This window comes from Sebastes umbrosus, chromosome 20 (genome assembly GCF_015220745.1).
Source record: "Sebastes umbrosus isolate fSebUmb1 chromosome 20, fSebUmb1.pri, whole genome shotgun sequence".
Classification (NCBI taxonomy): domain Eukaryota; kingdom Metazoa; phylum Chordata; class Actinopteri; order Perciformes; family Sebastidae; genus Sebastes; species Sebastes umbrosus.
The window spans coordinates 6,980,063-6,999,359 of NC_051288.1; the positions used below are offsets into that span (position 1 = coordinate 6,980,063).

General features: G+C 39.4%; 1 protein-coding gene and 3 non-coding genes across 13 annotated transcripts in view; 1 reads left to right on the plus strand and 3 right to left on the minus strand.

Moving 5' to 3' along the window:
* Nucleotides 1–11,356, minus strand: part of rhbdf1b (rhomboid 5 homolog 1b (Drosophila)) — a 46,081-nt gene extending 34,725 nt beyond the window's left edge. For 4 of the 10 annotated variants that reach the window (XM_037755465.1, XM_037755459.1, XM_037755462.1 and 1 more), the window contains exon 1: nucleotides 11,041–11,356. The gene's annotated coding sequence lies outside the window, so the exon portion shown is untranslated. Of the gene's footprint in view, nucleotides 1–7,621; nucleotides 7,644–11,040 lie in introns of those variants that run through there. The other 6 variants (XM_037755467.1, XM_037755463.1, XM_037755458.1 and 3 more) reach the window with 5 other exon arrangements.
* A 5,718-nt stretch (nucleotides 11,357–17,074) lies between these two features.
* On the minus strand, nucleotides 17,075–17,168 carry trnai-uau. The gene is made up of 2 exons: nucleotides 17,131–17,168; nucleotides 17,075–17,110 (listed from the first exon to the last, which is right to left on the minus strand). It is a non-coding gene; the product is annotated as a tRNA-Ile (tRNA).
* A 420-nt stretch (nucleotides 17,169–17,588) lies between these two features.
* trnai-uau lies at nucleotides 17,589–17,682 on the minus strand. Its single transcript has 2 exons — nucleotides 17,645–17,682; nucleotides 17,589–17,624 (listed from the first exon to the last, which is right to left on the minus strand). It is a non-coding gene; the product is annotated as a tRNA-Ile (tRNA).
* Nucleotides 17,683–18,397: 715 nt separating this feature from the next.
* On the plus strand, nucleotides 18,398–18,491 carry trnai-uau. Its single transcript has 2 exons — nucleotides 18,398–18,435; nucleotides 18,456–18,491. It is a non-coding gene; the product is annotated as a tRNA-Ile (tRNA).
* Nucleotides 18,492–19,297: the final 806 nt, after the last annotated feature.

Below are 19,297 nucleotides of genomic sequence, written 5' to 3' on the forward strand. Positions count from 1 at the left end.
TGGAAATACAAGAAAAACATGTCAGTGAAAGCTTTGGGTAAAATCAGTTCATATTAACTGATTAGCTCATTGAGTAAATAATCACTGGCAACTGCAGGGCAATAAAGTAGAAATGACTTAACGGAAAAAGTCCCTAAAGAAAAAGCCAGCATTGCCATTCATCACTTCAACTGTTCCAACACCTCATGGCACATTCGACTGCCAAAAATGCCACTGGAGAGAGTATAATGGTCTCTCAGCTACTGTGCCAGGTATAGGACTTGAGAGGATGGAGCAGAGTTTTTCTCAGCATAGAGGACGTCTGGTTCCCTTCTGCTAGTCGAGTCTCTTATAAAATAGAAGCTGGTGAAAGAAGTCGCTATAGAGACAGCAGGATGGTGTGATGGAAGATGAGGGACGAAAGAGAGGGAGGAAGGAAGAGAAACAGGATCTCTTCCACTCTTTTTGTTTCTGTGTACACATGTTTTTCCCACCCATTATCTTGCTCAATCAAAACCAGAATGGCCTCAACAAGCATGAAAGATACACCTGTCCTGACACAGCACTAACAGAGGAACATAAAAGAGTAAAGGCAGGTTCATACATGCATGCTACTTTTAACTTCACAGTTGAATAAAACCAATTCTCTCTTATCTCCTGCCCCTTTTCTACAATTGAATATCGAATGGGTAAAAAATGAATATATCAGTTTTAAAATATTTTTATTTTGGTACTTACTTACTTCATGTTCTGGGAATATTTTGCAGCCACAGTTTCACTGGCTGGCTGCTCTGCCAACAACTACAAACTGACCTCCAAAACATCCACAAAGAACACCGAAAAGGCAGAAATCCAAAACACTTTTGTAACAAAACAGGGCAAACTAAACTTATAATCATGAGGTTTATGTAATTGAGGTCAAGCCTTTTTTAAAAACTCTTTATGAGTACTACCATGTCAACAGTAGAGCAACAGTGTCATGTTTGTTGACTACAGGCATCATATCACCCTCAAACTACTGCTGGTAAAAAAACAATTCTGAGCCAAAATGCAGAAACGATAACAGAAGAGAAGTTGATCGACCACATGTTGACCTCATCTGTAGAATTAAGAACATTGTAACCCCGTGAGTCAGAGGGGAACACCCCGCTTTGAAAATCGACTCTGAATTGCAAACTCCTCATTAAAACTTATTTATCCAAAGTTGCCTGAGCATCGTATAGCAAAATCTCCCTCATCAACCCTGTCTTCTACAAATCACATTTATATCTAATTAAAATGGAAGGAGTCTCTGTCTGTATGTCTGTCGAGTTCCTCGACAACAGTTCATCCGATCAACTTCACACTTGGCGGATGTTTTGCTGAAGACCCAAGGAAGTGCAGTGTTGAGTGCAAGAGCTTGAGAAAACTGCAAGTAGCAATATCGGAGACCAACACCAGCTTCGAAGGTTATCAGCCAATTGAATGGCCGTTATCAGCAGTTATCAGCCTCATAGATATGGGTTAGAATGGGCCTGCTACACCCACTAGTAGTAGAAAGCCTTTATCAACTACTCACATGGTCGATCACCGATACAAATACAAGAAGACGACGACGATCTCTAGTGGACGTAGTAATTATGACAGGAGCAGAGGAGGAAGTCAGGTGACGAAGTATAAAGAGCGACAAAAGTTTGTATGGGCTTGAGGCTGGGGCAACGGATGGGTCAAATTTGGAGGTTGTAGCAGGCTCAGTTTTAAAGCTAGAGTGAAGATACTGGTATCATATGAAACTACAAAACCTAAGGAATCCATTGGTACCAACCATGTCATACCAGCTTGTCGGGAAAAAAGGTTAAGTAATGCTCCAAACCTGATTTTGGCAAGGGAAAAACTGGCATGGTTATTTTCAGAGGGGTCTCTTGACCTCTGACCTCAAGATATGTGAATGAAAACGGGTTCTATGAGTACCCAGACATGCCCACTTTATGATAATCACATGCAGTTTGGGGCAAGTCATAGTCACTGACAGCTGTTGTTGCCTGTTGGGCTTGAGTTTGCCATGTTATGATTTCATTATTTTTTTATGCTAAAGTATCAGTACCTGTGAGGGTTTCTGGACAATATTGGTCATTGTTTTGTGTTGTTAAATGATTTCCAGTAATAAATATATACATACATTTGCATAAAGCAAGCATACTTGTCCACTCCCATGTTGATAAGAGTATTAAATACTTGATAAATCTCCTTTTAAGGTACATTTTGAACAGATTAAAAAAAGTGTGATTAATTTGTGATTAATCAGGATTAACTATGGACAATCATGCGATTAATCACAATTCAATATTTTAATCGATTGACAGCCCTAACATAAATGTAATTTCTAGGAGACAGGTTAGCCATCATACATATTCACACGGTCTAACATTGGTTACTGAGAAGATCCACTGGAAATTTCTCAAGGACACAGTATTGATGAAAGAATGGAAAGCATCTCTCATTTAAGATTTAAACCAGACTACACTGCACACTGTACTTGGCTTTTGCTGGAAGTAACAGGACATCCTCTGATTATCACACATAAGGGTAAAGGTCATGCAACCACTCCTCTTGTCACAATGTGAGTCTAAATGCTGCTCTCTTCACAAGGTTTCATTATATATTTTATGAGTCCTTGTCTTGTAATATAAGTCAGTAAACTAAACCAAATTGCCTAAATCCATCACTTTAGAATGAATGGCTGTTTTGATATATATACTATAAAGAGAACTCAATAAATAAACATTAACTGACACAGTAAAGAGCAATATGGAAAGAGAGACAGAGTGAGGAGGTGACAGACAGGATGAGAAACAAAGAGAGCAGCTCAGCTGACCCTCATATGAAGCCGCTTTGTGTGAGCTGCATGGTGACAGGAAGGTCGCCGTCACAATAAGAGTCTACTCAAGTATGGCCTCGCCTGGAGACATGAATAGACCTCCTCAGCAGCCATCCATCCATCCCTCCCACCATCCCTCCTTCCTGCCGTCCCTCAACGCAGCCAGCAAACTCACGCTGAGAGCTCCAATACAACAGCTTCCTCTGTTGGCTGGCCTTGTATGAAAACGTAATGGTAATTGCCCACAGATGCCACATTAGGGTGAGATAGCGGGGGGAGAGAGAATTGGCTCTGAAAAGAATATTTAGAAGGAAAAATGGAGGTCATAATTGTGGTTTCAAAGAAACAAGAGAGGAGTCATTCAGGATCTTCATGGAGAAGTCTGGAGTCCCTTAGGAGACCTCTGGCCGGGGGACAGCATTGTCATCGAGTGGACATTGAAACTTGGAGGCCAGTATATGCCACAGAATGCGCAAATTAAAATTCCTTTTTGATAGACAGTTTGCTATTCATCCAGACTTTTTACTACAAGTTCAAGAAAAAGATGATGGATTCCACCAATGGAGAGTCATTTATTTTCCATATCGTTATATAAAATACCATGAAAACATGTTTACATGGTAGTGAAGGATTATCACCGAGTGCGGCGATGCGGTTTATTTATGTCAGACTTCAGGCAGTCAGGATATGATGTTTTTTTATGGGCTTTACTGACAATAACAAAATTTGATAAAAAAAATTGTAATGAGAAAAAAAGTATAATCTGTTGCAGAACACACAAATCAAATGGTGTAATTGTTAAAACCAGTGATTAACATTACGTTCCCAACCAGTGGTACTTGTATCCCAGGTGACAATTTTGCAGTTGCCAGGGGCTACATGGAAAGATTGTGGAGTAGAGCAACTTATTTGAAAAAAAAGGAAATCAATGAAAAATCTGCATAATGGGTCAGCTGTAACACCTGAACACTGTTTCAACTGAGAGTGCATGAATATTAACTAGTTAGCAAGCAAGCACAGAAGTCTAAACAGTTATCTTAAAGTAATGGATAACTGGTTGTACAAACGCAACCAATCTGAACACTGACTACGTTTACATGCACACTAATATTCCACTATTATTCCGGATATCACAATATTCCGAAGTTGATATGGGTCATGTCAATAGCATATTCTGAATTAGGCCTTAATCTGAATGGAGCATTTTCTGATTAAGACATGTGGGATATGCTGATATTATTCAGGTTTTAGGAGCATTCTGTGGACATGAATACAGCGGAATATGCGTCTCAATTGGGGTTTTTATGACAGTTTGCGATACATGGCATCTGGCCCGTTTACAGCCAGCTCTATGCGTTATACACAAACCAACTAGCCGACAGTTTGCAGAGATGCATGGCCAAAAGAAAAGCCCACCTTTCTGGTCGGAAGGAGAAACACACTTACTTTTAAATATTATGAAAGACTTGGATATCAACAGGTTTTTGGATATGCGCCAATATCGCAACGCCGACCTTCTCAAGAAGGTGGTTGAAGGAATGAAACAGGGAGGCTGTTTTTGAATGGTCCAAGAGAAGTCCGCCACCAGTTACGTTAATCGGAGCATACACAGCTGCATGTGAACGCGATATTAGTGGAATATTCAATTTCATTAGCCATGTAAACAGCTTAGTAGAAATATTGTCTTTTTCGGAATAAGGGCAAAAAACTGAATATTTTGTGCATGTAAACAGTCATTGACTACTCATTCTTCCATTAGCTGTAACTGTGCAGTATTTAGTGACTATTCAATTGTATGGAGAGAACAAAAAGTAAGAAAGTCAACTTTTACAAAATCATTAGTGTTTAATAACGTCAGTAATTCATCAGAGCAGCATGTGACAATTTCCCGAGAAAAGAAAACCTGAGTTTTTCCAAGCAGGTAAAAGTAAATACAAACAGCCCAATCAGGTGTTAATGTGCGCCGCCTCTGCTAACCCATTTCCTGGGGAAATCCTGAAATGGTTCAATATTTTTGCACAGCAGTTAAAAAAGTTGACATGTGCACGTGCATCTGTCGACCATGACCTTTTAAAATGAATGGCCTGCTTTTGGTCCCATCTAAAAGGGGTCTGTGGTGGCTACACTGTATAGACATGAGCTGTAACAGTAGAATATTTAATAGTTTTCATAAAATATCTCCAGTACCAGCTGACATATTCAGAAGCAGTGTTTCTCAGTTTGTATTTAAAAGATTCATAAGATGGACGTTACAAAGCTACTGAAAGACAGTACATCTTCCTGTTATTCATCATTGCTATCATAACCTTAATTCAATCCACTCATGATCTCTGTGACCCATCTGTGCATAATACTGAACAACCACTGATCCTTCAGTCAGTTTAACCCTCGACAATCTGTTTGATGTACTATTTCTGTTTCCATCTCGAGGCTGGAAAAGGAAAATGAAACCAACAACAACTTTCAACACATAGAACGGATTAAAATAATGCTGGGTGTTGAAAAGAGGATTAGTTTAACTGTAAATGTAAAGTTCTGTCACAGAAAGTAACACAAATCCTCTCTGTTATCTCTGAAATACAGTGATTTATTGTTTGGTTCTCCATTTATTTTGTTCCGTAAAGTAAAAATAGAAAGGATGAACTTGCTTTGTATTCAATTCTATCATCTGTGTAACTGATTTGCATGAGTGCTCTGGCAGCACAGGTGTATCTGTCATGCTGATAAGGCCAATCTGGTTTTGATTCAGCGCGATAATGTGAGGGGAAATGAAAAGGGGAAAAAAACAAGAGTGGGCATGAGACACTGACAGACAAAAGTGAAAGAGAAATGATGAGAGAGAGACAGAGAGTTGGAGAAAGCTGACATGTGATCACACAGAAAACATTCAGCTTTAGTCTGATTATATCAATGCCAGAGAGACAAAATCAAGATTAACATGTGATTCTTACCAGCATCTGTCATCTATGACAGCTGACAGCCCTTCCTTTACACTTCACATCTGAAGGCAGCAGGTATCTGCTCCGTCTGTGTTCTCTAATTGCAGTGCTGATGTCACTGTCAAACCGCAATTTCGCAAGGCAGATCTGCTGGCTGCATTTCGTGCAACCACCAGCACCAGATGGTTGCAAAATAACCAGACACCTCCGTGCTTACGTGCAAAACCTGTCGGGGTTTAAATTATTCAGTATCGTTTCTGCTGCAGTTATAAACCAACATACATGTTGGAGACTGATGAACTGGAAACAGTTCACAAGGTCCCACGATAACACCCTCAAGACTGTCCATGACTGGCTGCGTCATCTTCAAGACCGGCCAAAGTACGCCTGGAGCTACGCTATCTGATGTGTGAGGCTGTACTGAGGCACAGTTGTAGCCTCATGGCATTTATTCACCGACAAATAAAGTGTACGCACATTGTCTGCTACAGCTACGTTCACAGCTATAACACCACACACACAAGGTCTGTCGGAAACTTGCTTAAGTTTCGCTGCGCTGACAAACCGTATGTGTGTGACTACGGGGAGCACGAAGCTACCAGCAGAGCTACAGCTGCAAATGTAGCACAAACACACACTGTTTTTCGGACATCGCTATCGCTATCTTTAATCCGGACAGAATTAATATCGTTACGCCGGGCAGACGCACAGCGAACAAACCTGCTAAACTAAATGTGCGGTGGAGACTTTTACTGGGAAAGTGGCTGCATGTCCGCAACACTACACGCAGCATCTAAGTTATCGATCTGCTAAGTTAACGCTCCCGGACGGTGAACTGGAGACAGTGAACGCAGCATACACTCCCGTACGGGTGAACTGGGGACTCAGTTGTCTGCATGCGAGGCACAAATCTTGTCGGTTATCGGTTAAGACATTTTTTCAAAATTAGCATCCCTAAAGAGGCCACATTCCAAAAAGTCATCTGTCAAGCAAAATGCCAAAAGTTTGCTGGTTTCCACTAACAAAATCAGAAACAGTTTTATTACAGCTTTGCACATACAAGGAATTTGTCTTGGTGCTTTGGTGCATAATGATAAATACAGTGTGAAGTAAAGAGGCTAATGATAATGGGGAAAAAAAGGTAAATGTGAAGATTTGTCGGTTTTATATTTTTGTAAACTGAATATCTTTGAGTTTTGGACTGTTGGTCAGACAAAACAAGCACTTTAAAGGTGTTCCCTTGGATCCGCAAAGTTGTGATGGGCATTTTTCACTATTTTTCGACATCTAACATCATTATACTTGCTTAACACACAGCAAGAAAAACATGAACATGAATGCACATAACATGACCAAAATGGTGCTTTGGATATGGGTTATAAGTGGAAAAAAATTAGATATAAGCAGCAGTTTAAAGTTGAGTAAGATGTTGAGAGAACAGAGTGTCTCCTTGCACAACCTGACAGTTCACAACATGCTGTTGTTTCCTGCTTTAGTCAAAAAATTCTGTTCAAATTTCTTGACAGGCACATCTTACAGGTACTTCTGCAGTGACAAGTAATGACATAAAACACAAGCAGGAAAGATAAACAGAACAGCTTGTAGGCCCTGGAGAAGATCCACTCTTGGGCAAACTGCCATGAAAAATGCATTGTGAAAATGCTGGAGGGCTCCTGGAAAACCAAACCAGTTTTCCGCCCCGATGCACCCGGCGGAGAGCTCCCTATAAACCCAGAAATAAACCTGCTATTGTCACTGCTGCTTTTCTATACGACCTGTTCAAACACGCTTTAACACCGCACACTCAGTGCACCAGAGGAAAGAGATAAAGAGATCAAAAACACACCTGCGAAATGCCACCGTGCTCACAGACACCGAACACACTCACACTTACATATACAGAGTGATGATTCATAAGATGACACGTCTTGCAGGATGCTGTCGGCTTCCCGTCCAGTGCTGCGTGTGTGTGTTACTTTCGTCTTCAGACCATGAGAAGCACTTCCAGTTGTAATTTTAAAGTGTCAAAGTCAGGACATGTTTTATTGCAAAGCGGTTTACAGTTAAAATGATCAAGATTAGTTTTAGGTTCAGCTAAGGACGGTTAAAGGACCATTTCAAACTTTAGCATGATTTGGGTTTTCACTCTTTTTTAAAACAATTTTCTATATCTTTAAAGTTAATTTGGACTAAATGACTCATTGATTTAATGCCACAGAAGCTATTTAGATAATCAATTACTCTTTTAAGTCATTATTCATGCAAAAAAATACCAAACATGACCTAGTTACAGTTCTCAAATGAGAGCATTTACGTCTTTTCCCTGTTTTTACCTGATAGTAAACTGAATATCTTTGGATTCGTAGGTCAGACAAAACAAGACATTTGAAAATGTCACCTTGGGCTTCAGGAAATTCTAACATGCATTTTTCACTAGTTTAAATACCTAAAATTTAGGGATGCACCGATCCAACTTTTTCAGTCCCGAAACTGATACCTGGGCTTTGGGTATAGGCCGTTACCGAGTACCGATCCAATACCAACTGTATGCTTCACTGTGTGTAAGTGTCTCGGATCATTATTTTATGTGTAAGGCAACATCAGGCTTGACTTAAACATTGCTTTACTGACTTTGTAAAATAAAATTTAGGAAATAAATACATAGATTATAGATTACCATTTTCGATACCAATTTGATACCATGGTAAAAAACAAAACAATCAACACTTAGAGGTAGTGTTAGGAAGTTTAACAGGTCATAATTCCCTCTGTATTATCTATTTTATGTTGCTGTGAAAACATCTCCTTCAAAACAACTGGATTTATTAAAGTTTCTCATTTTACACGATTACAGTACATTTGAACACATCATGATAAGGTTATAATTTACCTTCACCGAATACTCTTGCTTGAACACATCATATTAAAACTCAATGCATACAGTAGCTAGCAACTACTGTAGCTCTCATCCTGCTGATTTCGACACAGATTCGTTGCTCAAGATGTAGTATTATAAGGGAAAAAACAGGGTGAATTCCCTGGACGCGTCAATAGTGAGTTTACTGTGAACTTTTGGATTTTAGACGGCGTTAGTCTCGAGCCCTGGCGGTACATACGGTACCTGTGGTACTGTAGAAAAACGAGTACCGTCACGTTTTTAGAATTTTGATATCCCTACCAACAACTTTATAAAAAATCTTGAAAATTTAAAGTTTAAATCTTTTTAATGCAACAAGAAATTAAACAGGAATTAAAATTCCAGCAGTATATATTATATAAACATCTAGTATATAATGTATATAGTATAAACATTGAATTAAATAGATCACCAACACCCGATCCAGCTATTTCAGTCAGTATCGGCCCGATATCCAATATCGGTATCAGTGCATCCCTACTAAAACTTAATTGATTAATCAAGAATATCAGTGTCGCGGGGTTCTATTTCAAAACTCCGTGCAACATGAAAAACACTGGCGTTGTCGGAAAACGTTGTATTAATCCCTTTTATTATGCCGGCCTCCCAAAGTGCAATCATTGCTTAATATTTACAAAAAGTGAAAAAATAGAAAATAAGCTATGTACAAAACATCAAATAGTACTGAAAATCGAGTTCCTCAATAACTCCATGATTTCTTTCAGAACAGGCAAAAACAATCCAAAAATACAATCTATATTTTACCTTCCTGAGTGTTACCTTCTCTGTAAACACTTCAAGCAGGTTAATCAATAACGAAAATAATCAGTCAGCTGCAGCATTAATTGCAACACCTTTTACATGCAAGTGCCAAAATGACTGGTAGTCACTTTCAGTCCAATATGGCGGAAGCGTAGCTTTGCTGCTGGGCGCTGATGTTGCAATGGAATGAACAATTGACTTTCACTTCTTGGCAATATACGTTCTTTGGTACTGTTTCGCAAATATGCATCAGAATGCTATAAAATTTTGCAGAAAATATGATTCCAGTGTTCAAAGTTTAACATAAATGTGCAAATTCAGGTTGACTGAAAGACTTTCCCTCCAAAATAAAAATGTCAATCAACAACTAACGTTCTCTGTGTAGGTACATTAGTTACATCCCATTCAGATCCCATTCAATGAGACAACTAGATGCTTCTACCAGCTAGAGTCAGTGTGAAATGAAACAGAAAGGAATGCCAGATTTAGTCAAATTATTGCTTCTTTTCTGGAAGTAACTTTTATTCATTTTGGAGCAACAAAAATCCCATACTGAGATAAAAGCACTGGAAAATAATCTACTGTACAGTCTCTGAAAAGGTCAAGTCTGGTCATGCGTAGAAGAATAGAGTCTGGAGAGGGTCCCTACAGAGTCGAGTCTCCATGTATACAACTGCAGGTCACAGGTTCAAACCCTGGCCACTAATCCTGTTTCCCTACAACCGGCTGCTCCAGGTGTGTGTGTGCTGCATGGGTTAAGTGTGTGTGTGTGTGTGTGTGTGTGTGTGTGTGTGTGCGCTCCTGCCATCTGGCCCAAAAGTCTGCTTCCTACCATCTTTCCAAACAGGAAGCCAAAAACAAATCCTTGATGACATAGGTCAGTAGTTTAATTGTCTCGGTGGGATTTCTGAGCAAGGGCAGCAACCGAAACTGCCCCCTCTTTTATCTCAAAATTGACTCATCTCTCTTATAAGCTGTGTGGGTGTGTGTGTGCAGCATGTACTGTACAAGCATGCTTGATTTACTACGGCATTTTACAGTATGATATATAAAGGGGATTTTTGCCAGTGGGTTACATTGTATTGAATGCCTTATTCTCTCTCTCTCACACACACACACACACACCTCATTGATGAAGCTACCCATTCCTTTGCCTGCAGCCATAATAGAGCAAGGCATCAATAAAACAAGGTGAATCATGGGAAGGAGAATAAATCTACCCCTGGCTATAAGACCCTATGCTCACACACACACCTGTTTTTCTCACTTCGAACAGTTATATTTGGCACCAGAGGCTTCACAATAATGTGAAAGGCTATAGGGAGCCAGTCCACATGTGTAGCCTGCAACTCTCCCTGTGAGAACACGTCATGCACTGACTGACACCCATGGGTCCCCCTCTGTGAGAGCCTCGGGAGACCCCACCCAGAGCCCCCTGCATGCTGCTGCAGCGCCGGTAAAAAAAAGCCTGCATACCTGCACTGAAGGAGAGGCTCGGTGCTGCTCTTAGAGCGAGGTGAACACAGCCTGACAGCCGGTGTGAGAAGCGACAAGGCTCGGGTGTGATACATAGTTTCCTGGCTTACCTTCCAACCGAGTCCCGGTTCCTTCCTGCAGCCCAGCACAGCCAGCACCGACGGCTCCTGCACCGGTGAGATGCTAACGCCGGGCGGTCACTTCATAAGTTCTCCCCGCTGCTGCTGCACATGACACGGGCAGGAGGAAGAGTAGTTCTCAAGCAGCGAGCTCCAGATATTAGCGAGGGCCGTGTTCATAAAAATGTAAAAATATCTGCTCAATATTGTGTATGAAGCTCTCCTCCGCAGGGTTTCGGTGTGACTGTGGTGGTAGTCTCTCCCGGTCCGCCCACGCTGCTGCTGCTGCTGTCACCGCCGCTGGATGACAGGACACCGACCGGCTGCCTGCTGGTGGTGGAGCGCCTCTACCTCACAGGGCCCCCTACTGCTGATGCCGAGTAACTGCAGGTGCAACCTGTTTAAAAATCTGCAGGCTTGTTGTAATTACAAGGTTTTACATCATTATTATTATCAAAGACATCACATCACATCATTTTTATTTTTTATTTTTTTTATTAAATACACCTTTATTAAAGAATAAAAGCCAAAACAAATTGGATGCTGTAGTTGCTCTTATATAAACATAATAAAAATGTAAGAAATTAATCTCTATTATTTTTTTATTATTATTATTACTATTATTATCTATTTTTTGTATATGTAAATATTGTATGTGTTCTATTATTTCATGTGTCTAGTGTGTTTCTAATTTTGGTGTCATTACTGCCTTAAGTCTTATCACATTTAATGTTATATTGGTTACTTCCTTTATTGTCGGGGGTGGGAGGGAAAAAATGTATGAAAATTAGAAGACTACTTATTTGCTCTGTAATTTATATGCCTTGCAATGTTCTTCCAATGAAAAAAAAAATCTAAGGAGTAAAGGAGTATGTGTAATGTAAATTATGTACATAATGCTACAATATATAACACAATATATGCGGGGAAATATGTAAATATAAGCTTTTATTGTCACAAGGTACATTGTACACACTGCACAGCACACAGTGAAATTTACTTTCTGCATTTAACCCATCGTAGTATTAGCAGTGGGCGGCCCGGGAAGCAGTTTGGGGGTCCGGTGACTTGCTCAAGGGCCCCCCGGCAGTGCCCAGGAGGTGAACTGGCGCCTCTCCAGCCACCAATCCACAGTCTGTACTTGGTCCACGCGAGTACTTGAAGTGGTGACCCCCCTATAAGTATATAATAAAGATACGAAATAAGAATATAAGAAATATTTGCATTAAATCATACAATATATAACATATAACCACAGTGTAAATAGGCCTAAGCAAAACAAAAATAATAAAAAAATGCTGAGACTGTGCCTATGCCAATTAAACAGTTTACACTGTATAATGTTGGTGTTTTTTGTTTCTTTACTTTTTCATTGACTTATTAACGTTTGAGTATTTTTGAATGTCAGCTCATAACTACATTTTTTTTTAAATAGTCCTAAAACAAGACACGAATATTATGAATTTTTTTTTCTTTTACCCTTTGGTTTTGTAAGCCTTCTCCTGTCAGGGTGTCAGGATGACTTCTAATCCAAACCTTTAAATATTACTCACTTTTTGCTCTTGACCGAAATTTGAGATTTAAACGTGCAGTAGGCAGTATATTTTTGGCATCATTGGGCAAAAAATCCATAAACTAGGCATTTCTCACCTCAAATGTTTTCAGAAACATCTTGTAGTGCACTGTTTAGCTGTAAAATGAGAAAGCTGCTCAGAGACGGCAAACTCCAGCTCGGCTCTGATTGGTTGTTTTCCTCCGGTCTGTGAAATCCTGCAGATGCCATTAGGAGCGCCGGACGACACCGGAGGACACAGAGGCACATGATTTCTTTCAGATTACCTTTCTTTCTTTTCTGCACTACTGTCATGATATAGTGATTGTTTTATAAAAATATTTTTTAAATAATATTTGCTCCAATCTGCCTACTCCAGCTTTAAAGAATTGCCTTCAACACTGTAGATAGTGTATTTTATATTGAGGCTCAAGTCAAAGCTGAATCCAAGCTCAACATGTTTTAGATATCCTTGAAAGATGTCTCAGGAATGATAATCTTAAACTGTCCAAACTGTCTTGCATTAAGAAAGACTTTGTGGACATGAAGAGCCAGACACAGATGTCCGGGTCACCTGGTGCTCATTTATTCCCCACATTCCTTTATTCCCAGTCTGTCACGGGGCTAACGCACAGATAAAATATGCTCACAATAAGTTAAATTTAATAAGAAATATGCATATATTTTGCTGTTTTTGCATGTTTGCTCTGCATGACAACATCCTAGTAATACTGAACAGATGAGTACGGTTTCACAGTTTATAAAACCTAACCATGGAGGCCCACATTTAAGAGAGCAACATGCTGTAAATATCCTGCTCTGAAGGACTCCTCCAAGTGCATGAAGACGACATTGTGCACTGATATATAGTAGTGTCACTTTGTCCCTTTGGAAATGCTGCACATGACCTTCCATTTCAGTCAAAACAGTTTCCCCTGCAGGTTCGGTGTTCTGTTCCTTCAACCTCCTCACCCACCATACAGCCAACAACAACCTTTGATGGCTTCGTCTTTGACCACCATCTCTCATCACCGCGGCTCACCACAACGTTCAGTCAATGCAACAATGTGGTCTTCAGATGTGAAAGGACGCAGCAGGATACAGCTCAGCACAAAGGATCATATCTGTGGTTATTATGGATTGTGCTCTATACAAACTTGGGCCAGGTGTTTCTGGGTGTGGTGGAGAGGAATTGTCACTTTTGGTGTGGCGGTGAATAACTGAAAAAAATAAAGGCGGTAATTCACGTCTTATGGCAATAGCTCGGGGCTTTCAGTTCATTTGTTCACGAGTGTTTTTATGCAATGTGTGAACATGTATGTATCACTGCCTATTAAATACATTTTGCTCTTTTTATCCTAAATTTTCAAGTGAACATCTATCCCGCATTGTTTTACAGTGAACTCTGACATCCTAGCAGGTTTGTTCAGTGTGTAGTCACATTGACTTCCACTCTAAGGGAAAAAGAAAGACTGTCACTGAGGTTTAGTCATGTGACACTATCTGTTTCTCTGTTAAAGATATTTCTAAAAGATTTTTCTTTTAAAAACAAATACTAAGCATCTGGTTTGGTGCACTGGCAGTGAAACCGATGCGTGTGTGTGTGTGCGCATATGCAAAAAAGATACTGCTTGTTGTTCTGTTCTCTGCAGGCAACAAGGGGCATCATTAAAGATCTTGCTGCTTTTAGATGGTTGAACTTAAAACCAATGGAGCACTACAGACTCATAACTGTCTTATTAACATACAAAATGCAAAAATGTGCATGTATATACTATAATAGGGAAAGAGCAAGCTTGGGAAACTGGAGTCTTACTGGGAGATTTTCACTAATAGCATCATGGGAGCGTTGCTTTTGGTCTCGTCTTCTTCAGAGATGTTAGGGACTTTATAAAAATGAGGAAAAACTGGCATGGCCATTTTCAAAGAGGTCCCTTGACCTCTGACCTCTGACCTCAAGATATGTGAATGAAAATGGGTTCTATGGGTACCCACGAGTCTCCCCTTTACAGACATGCCCATTTTATGATAATCACATGCAGTTTTTGGGCAAGTCATAGTCATGTCAGCACACTGACACACTGACAGCTATTGTTGTTTTTTGGGCTTGAGTTTGCCATGTTATGATTTGAGCATGTTTTTTATGCTAAATGCAGTACCTGTGAGGGTTTCTGGACAATATTTCTCACTGTTTTGTGTTGTTAATTGATTTCCAATTATAAATATATACATACATTTGCATAAAGCAGCATATTTGTCCACTCCCATGTTGATAAGAGTATTAAATACTTGACAAATCTCCCTTTAAGGTACATTTTGAATCGTGATTAACTATGGACAATCATGCGATTAATTGTGATTATTACACGACTGTGTTGAATACTCGATTCTGATTGGTCAATCGCAGCGTTCTACGGTCTGTAATTTCTGTATAACAGACCGTTGCTATGTATAACAGACCGTTGCTATGGGCGCAGCTCTGATGTCGGACTCTGGTGGTGCAGCATCGCCCTGTCGGGGATTCTTTCACAACAATGACTGGCTCGCTGTACATTATCCATTACATAAATATTTTTATCGATTGACAGCCCCAGAAAGAAAATACAATTTAAAAGTCAAACATAAAATGTCGAAGTTATCGAATGTTATCAGCCAATTAAATGGCCGCTATCAGTTGTCATCGATTCTGCCCTCCTCCCTTCCCCAATAATTTTCATACAGTCACTTACTGTTGAGCCCATCACACTATGACTTTGAAATATAGATGGTGTCAGCTACATCACTTACATTTATCTCAACCATCATAAGGAAGTGGTCACAAGAAGAATCAGAAATGGGGGCGTCTATAAAAAGCAACAGTCAAACAGCAGCAGAGCAGAGCAGTATAAATATGAGTCTTTTTTTAGATTCCTACTTTCGACAGTCTTGAGTTTGCTGCTTACGTGCAGCTTGTGTCATTATGAGACCAAGAGAAGATAGTTTCAGTTTTAGTTTTAGTTTGCTGTATGTGTCATGTTGTTTAAAAAAAGAAGTGTAAAACATGTTTTTCTAATTTTAAGCATTTCTAAAGAATCAAATTTGACATAAAGACACAAAAAGTTGTTTCAATTTTAAATCACAAAGTTAAAGTCTGAGTATTTATACATGTGAGCTGCCAATAAAGACAGGAGGAAAGAAACTTTTTCTTTAGAGGTTTGGTGCATTTTTGTTTTAATTTCAGATTATTTTGTGTCCGCTGTACTCTCATATAGTATATATAGCATGCACACAACTATCTGCCTCCATGCAGCCTGAAGGCCTGTTCCTAAATACTATTAACACTCTTTGTTGTGTTGCGCACTGAGTGAGAGTCACATTACGTGCAGGACATACATAGAACTGCTTTCCTTTTGTAAAAACTGATTACAATGCGCAGCTGCAGGAAACAAGCTTTAAGGATAATCAGCTGGGGCAGGAAACATGCGAGACTTAAAAAGGTTTCATTAAAATGAGGAATTAATTTGCCTTTTCAACCTGCTGTCTTTGATTTCTACTGTATTCTTTTCCCCTTAAAAGCTGGTTTAGGTTGTGGAGCAGAGGATTTAGCACAATGGAAATTCAGGAACTAATGTAATCCATTAAAAGGAGCACCATAATATACTGTTTTTGCATGTTGTAGCAAATTTTCAGCAAATCATACACACCATTTAACAGAACAAACTTTAGTGTTTTAAAATGGTTGCCACATGATGGCAATGGGAATTTTGGGGGAAGTAAATGATCACTGTGATGGATCCAAACTGTCACATCAATAAATTAAACTAAATTAATATTCAATTCAAAACATACCATTTCTTTTGAAATTTTTTACATCAGAAAACTATCTATTACAGAACCTGAATATTCAGAAAAAACACTGTGGTATTAGAATAAACAGTATACTTTCTACCTCATAGCTCCACCTTGTGGAGAAATAAAGGAATTATAATTAAGAAAATCATATACAGGTTTACAGGTTTTAAATGTGATAAATGAATATGGCTGTTTCTTGTGGCGTGATGCCAGTCTGCTCATATAAAGAAAGAACTTTTAGAAAACAACGATTTCTTCATGAAGACATATCTGCTGCTTTGGACATGTGGAGACCAGCAGTTTACACCTGGATGCCAGCAGGTGTTGCTGTTGCTGTTTCTGTGACTAAAGCAGGTGTTGCTGTGATGATAGCAGGAGGTGCCATCAGTTCCTCACCAGTCATGGTCGCTGTGTTACTGGTTTGCTTTTCTGGCCAGTTACTGGTGGATGTTCTTGGTTGTGCTGTAACAACAATTATAAAAGCAGTAGCCAGTATGGAGAGAGAATAGGATGTCCTGTTTGGTATTTTATACATATCTCTTCATGAATTACTACTACTATTTTGAATTATGAATTACTAGTAATGGTCATCAGGTTATATGTGTTGTCAGTTCACCTCACCTGCTGCAGGTTAAGCTTCTTTGCTCCAAGTGAGGCTCGAACTCACAACCTTGGCATAACTCCGCAAGTTACTGTCTTATAAGTACTGCGCGCTGACCGATTGCGCCACTGGAGCTCATCAGTAGAGTCTCACTATCCTGATTAACTCCACACAATGAATCCAGTCTCACTGGCCAACCATTGATTAACACAACAGAAGCATCATGCGTTTGAGCTACTGCAGGTTAAACTTGTATCTTGTCAGTTGAACATCTGGAGAGATTTCCAGGTGAGACTTCCAACTGAAAATCAAAATACCTTCAAATAGAAGTTAACACATGCAGCAGGAACATGTTGTGTTTTTGTTGTCAAATTATCAAATCACTGTAAGTAATGGGATTCCGCACCACATGTGATAACCGCATGATCCGAGTGAGCTGTTGATCGCAGCTTTTGTCAACCACATGCACACTTTTTCTTTAGTTAAGGCAGCTGACGCCATTGATCAGTGTCTTTAGACGAAGACTTTACCTCAACCACCAGGTTAAAACTTCACTGCTCCAGGTGAGGCTCGAACTCACAACCTCGGCATCACTCTGCAGGTTACTGTCTTATAAGTACCGCGCGCTGACCGATTGCGCCACTGGAGCTTGTATGTCATAATGTTCAATTCCTGACAAAATTAGACTATTTACTTTGGGGGTTTGAGTAAATTGAATGATTAAACTACTCTAACAACAAAGACTAACTACTATAGGTATTGGCCTTCATGCAGAAACTGCCTAGATTAAAGGTTCTCTATTCAATATCCAGCATTAATATAGCAGCAAGCAACTATTTGCTATGTAAAGATATAGAGGAGTAATGTCTACCTGAGCAGAGAATGAAGTCGCTCTCCCTCTGTGTTGTAATCCGAGGTTCTCCTCACTTTATAGATGGTAAATGCTTTCAGTGCATGTTAGTGCATGTGCGCGTGCCCCACTGGCTAGCTCACGGCCATCGTTCTGCACTGCCCTCATACAATTCAATTCAATTTATTTTTACATAGCGTCAAATCATAACAGAAGTTATCTCAAGATGCTTTTCATATATAGCAGGTCTAGACCATACTCTATAATTTAGAGACCCAGCGAGAGATGCCCCATGAGCATGCATTGTTATGCGACAATGGCAAGAAAACTTTGGGCAGAACCCAGCTCTGGGTGGGCGGCCATCTGCCTCGACCGGTTAGTCATACAGCGGTTACAGTTGCGGAAGCGTAGCACCCATCCTCCGATGATGCTTTTATCATGTTAATCAATGGTTGCCCAGTGAGACTGGATTCATTGTGTGGTCTTAATCAAGATAGTGAGGGTACACTGATGAGCTCCAGTGGCGCAATCGGTCAGCGCGCGGTACTTATAAGACAGTAACCTGCAGAGTGATGCCGAGGTTGTGAGTTCGAGCCTCACCTGGAGCAGTGAAGTTTTACCTGCAGCAGGTGAGGTGAACTGACACCACACCCAACCTAATGATCATTACTCTGACAGATCTGTCTGTAGTAATTCAATGAAAAGACGTTCAGGCCTTCATGTGTGACCACAGCTCAGAATCTCTAATTTAATAGTTTAATCATGTTATGTGACATAATAGATTACAATAGAATATTGATTCTGGCTTTTTTAAAGAAAACAAATCAAGTAAAAGTACTGGTGAACAATGTTTTTTACTCTTACCAGCATACCCCATTAGAAGCAAAAGCATGACTGTGCATTTTTTTTAACCGTACATGAGGACATGAGATCCCCTTTTTATGCTGAGTCATCCCTCATCACTACAGTGGGTAACAGCTGACACCAAAGGCCTGGCATTGCTTCAAATGAATAAAAACTAAATTAAAAAAAGATATTTCTAAGGATAATACACTGCATTTGCTGTGGATGTGTACTAGATTAAGACTAGATTTGTATTTGTTTAACTTAAATATATATATATATATATATATATATATATATATATATATATATATATATACACAATTTAGTTTATATTTTTTATTATTTTTATTTATTTGTGTTTATTATTTAAATTTCTGTTTATTTATCTTTTATTTTATAGTTTGTGATGTATTATAAAAAAATATAAATTCATTGTATATATGATCTGTAACAAGGGCAACATCAAAAATGACACCTGGGTCTCAATGGGTCTTCCGTGGCTAAATGAAGGTTAAATTAAAAAGAAAAAGATGTTGCATGTTTTTAAATAGTCTACTACAATATAAAA